The 3,906-nt window shown below is 33.9% G+C and overlaps 1 pseudogene; it reads right to left on the bottom strand.

Moving 5' to 3' along the window:
* Positions 1 to 2,562: 2,562 nt before the first annotated feature.
* Positions 2,563 to 3,499, bottom strand: LOC142425607 (olfactory receptor 4F3/4F16/4F29-like; annotated as a pseudogene).
* Between the last annotated feature and the right edge of the window lie 407 nt (positions 3,500 to 3,906).

Here is a 3,906-nt window from a genome sequence, read left to right on the forward strand (position 1 = left end):
TTATTGTAATAAAATAATTACATTTTTTATTAAATACTTTTATTGGGGGCTCTTACATGTCTTGTCATCCATGTGTCAAGCACATTTGTACACATGCTGCCATAATCATTTTCAAAGCATTTTCTTTCTACTTGAGCCCTTTATATCACCTCCTCAGTTTTCTTAAAGAAAATAATCAATAAAAGAAATTTTTTAATTCGATGGAAAATTTCACATCAGACTTAATTAAAAATAAAGGCATCGTAAGATCTAAGAGGCATTCAACATTAACATTTTGCTTATAAATGGAAAAAATACGCTTGAAATATTGAATTGTACAATATGCAAATTATATGCCAATAAAATTGCTAAAATATCATAATTAATTAATTAAATGGAAGAACCACAATTTAAACAAATTCAAGTGAGATGATGAATTTATTAGGTCACTTAGAAGCCAAAATTTGTGGAGGGCAAAAGTATAGGTGAATGGTCAACAAGCTGGACCCAATAACTTGAATATCACCAAGCTTTACTATTTAATTTCTATATTTATTTTTTCTTCCTATACATTTTTAAATTTTCCTATATTAGATTTTATACACCATGAAATAGTGTTACTAACAGCTCATATAGTTCACAGGCTAAAAAAAAAAGAAAACAACTCTGATTTGCTTTCCTCTGTGTTTTTAAGTCCATATATCCTGGGGAAAGCTCAAATTAGTCCATGTTGATCATGGACTCTTACCTATACCATTGAAGTAGTTAATGATCTTTATGACTTTTCTCCGAAGCCCAACTTTGACCTATGCATAGTGATCAGAGAAGAAGAATTTACAAGGTGGCTTCTTCCAGTCATATGCATGGCAAGTACAAGAAAGAGAACATTTTAACAGAAGAGATTGTGGCTCATTTGGGCAGAAAACAGAGTACATGGATACGAAGAGGTTATTTCTTCAGAATAAAAAGAATGGTCTTTGACAAAGTATCATATTAAATACTAAAGAAAAATCTCAGGCATTGTTTTCTTCAGAATTCATGTTGCCATAAATGTAGACCTATATTTTTTAAAGGAGAAAGGACTGGAAAGGGTAGGAATTTCTCTAAATGGACACATGTGAAAAAAAAGGGGGGGTATCTAACTAATAGTTAGGACCTATTGGACTTTAATTAGTGGGAAAATACGTGGACATTTACAGTGTGTAATATATAGCTTCTTAAAAACAAATGTATAATGGCTTAGTACAAGGTCTAGATAATAAAATCTATACATATCTGAGGGAGGGGACTTCAAAATGTTCCATTATATTTTAATTTAATTCTATTTTTCAAAGAACTTTTTGAAGTTCCTTCAAATATGTAATGTGGTAAAGTAGAAGGTCATTGAAAACAATAGTACAAAATCAGTGTAAATCAAAAAATAATAAATTGTCAAGTAAAGTAAATTATATCATACAGCAAGGATCACTTAGAAGACAATATAAATAATGCCAAATAGGTAAAAATGTATTATAAAGTTCAGACTTCTTTATACTACATCTATACCTCTGAATGATGCTTTGTTGTCCTTTATTGAAATGAGTAGGATCTTTAGCCAAATGAGCCATTCTTTTTGTTTGTTTGTTTTATTTTATTATTTTTAATCGTTTTATTAGGGGTGCATACAACTCTTATCACAATCCATACATACATCAATTGTGTAAAGCACATTTGTACATTCATTGCCCAAATCAGTCATTCTTAAGGAATAGCATGTGGTCATATATAAAACACTCCCAAAATAGGAATTAGCTTGAGTGACTGAAATCATTACACAAATACAAAATTGAAAGTCTTATATCAACAGAATCAAATAGAAGAATGCGAGTTGTGTCTATAAATAATGAATGTGATTTAAGGATGTGGGGATATAACATAATGCAATAGGAGTAGAATGCAAATTTTATGATGACACATTAACACTATCCAGACAAAAGGGTAGCCTGGCCTAAAGATAATTTCCTTGTCATTATGGCTGGTATAAACAAGTGTGAAGATACAGACTTTAACTAGCAAAACCTTATAAAATATTTAAATAATCCAACTAGCTCCTCTTGCTCTGATGACTGTTCATTCATTTTATCAATATCTGATTTCTCAGAGGCCCGTTTATAATGAATAAAGAAATGACTTTGTAGAAGGCCAGACCACTGGACATACATCTATGTGTGTGATCAGCTTATAAATTGGCATCTTTTTCATATATTTCCATTTATAGTTGTGGCCATCTATGATCAATATATTATGCAATTTGTGACACTAATGAAATTCAATTGTGAAACCTGAATCAAGTTACATTCACAAAAGAAATATCCCTGGAGAGAAAAGAAGTTGGCCTCTCCTGGAGATACTTTTTAGCCCACTTCATGATTTAGTCAACAATAAACAAGCAAAACTAATTATTGATCAAAATTATTAGAGAGAAAGGTGTTTGAATTTGGCCCACCTAAATATTAGTAATATATTTCAAAGCTCCTGCTATTGAAATAATTTAAATGCAATGTTATTCCAGATGGTAGAAAGTTCTCAAAATATTTTTGTCATTTAAGAAATCTTTCTGCAAACCATAAGTTGACTGCAGACTCTCCTCATTGCCACCTTCATGTCTTGTTCTGAAGGTGTAGATGAGTGAATTTAGAAAAGGAGTGAGACCGGCATCAAAAACGGCAAGGTATTTGTCTAGGTGTGATGTGGAGTGAGGCCAGGTGTAAACAAAGATGCAAGGACCAAAGAACAAAATCACCACCATGACATGAGATGATAAAGTGGACAGAGCCTTGGATAAGCCACCTGAGGAGTGTTTCCAAACTGTAATCAGGACAAAAATGTAGGAGATGACCAGTATGAAGAATGATCCCAGAGTCACAAATCCACTGTTGGCTGTGACCATGAACTCCAGTTTGTAGGCATCTATACAGGCAAGTTTGATAAATCGAGGAAGGTCACAGTAAAAACTGTCTATCTCATTAGGACCACAAAATGGCAACTTTATAACAAAGAGTACTTGAATCAGAGAATGGATCAAGCCAAGTGTCCAGGCAGCACATAGGAGTAAAATACACACTTTGGGGCTCACAATAGTTAAATAGTGGAGAGGCTTACAGATGGCCACATATCTGTCAAAGGCCATGGCTGTGAGCAGCAATGTCTCCACAGCAACAATGATGTGAAGGAAGAAGATCTGAGTGACACAGCCTCCAAAGGAGATGACTTTGTGTTTTCTGAAAAGGTCATAAATCATCTTGGGGGAAATGACAGAAGAAACACCCAGGTCAATAAAGGAGAGATTCACCAAGAGAAAGTACATGGGAGAGTGTAAGTGAGGGTCAGAAGTTACAGTAAGGATAATCAGTGAGTTCCCCACCATGCTTGCCACGTAAAACATGGAGGAGAAAACAAAGAGGACAAGTTGGATCTCCCAAGAACTGGAGAGTCCCAGGAATACAAACTCAGACACCGTAGAGTGATTTCCTTCATCCATTGATGTGTAAGTTAGGGTGCTATAAAATGATCAGCTAAGAGAAAATGAAACAAGCATAAGAATTACATTAATTCTCTATAATTATAATGATTAATTATTCAAAGGTACTCACACTGTGCAGAATTAATTTCCCCCTCAATTTCCTCCCAATACTATAATAATAACTGGAAATATATTTTACCTAGAGTCACCTAAAGCAGATGTGTCACTCCATGTGCAATATTCCTACCAACATGATGTCCTGGGATGGTCTTCCATGTATAAACAAGTGAATGGATCAAATGTAAAGACAGAGTAGATGTACATGATGAGGATCAGGTGGGACAGGGAAGGTGGATCACTGAAATACAGAAAAGAAGAAAGATGGTATGGAGATACCTTGTTTCTCATCATTCGCATTCTATTAT

Source organism: Tenrec ecaudatus, chromosome 14, assembly GCF_050624435.1.
Source record: "Tenrec ecaudatus isolate mTenEca1 chromosome 14, mTenEca1.hap1, whole genome shotgun sequence".
NCBI lineage: Eukaryota > Metazoa > Chordata > Mammalia > Afrosoricida > Tenrecidae > Tenrec > Tenrec ecaudatus.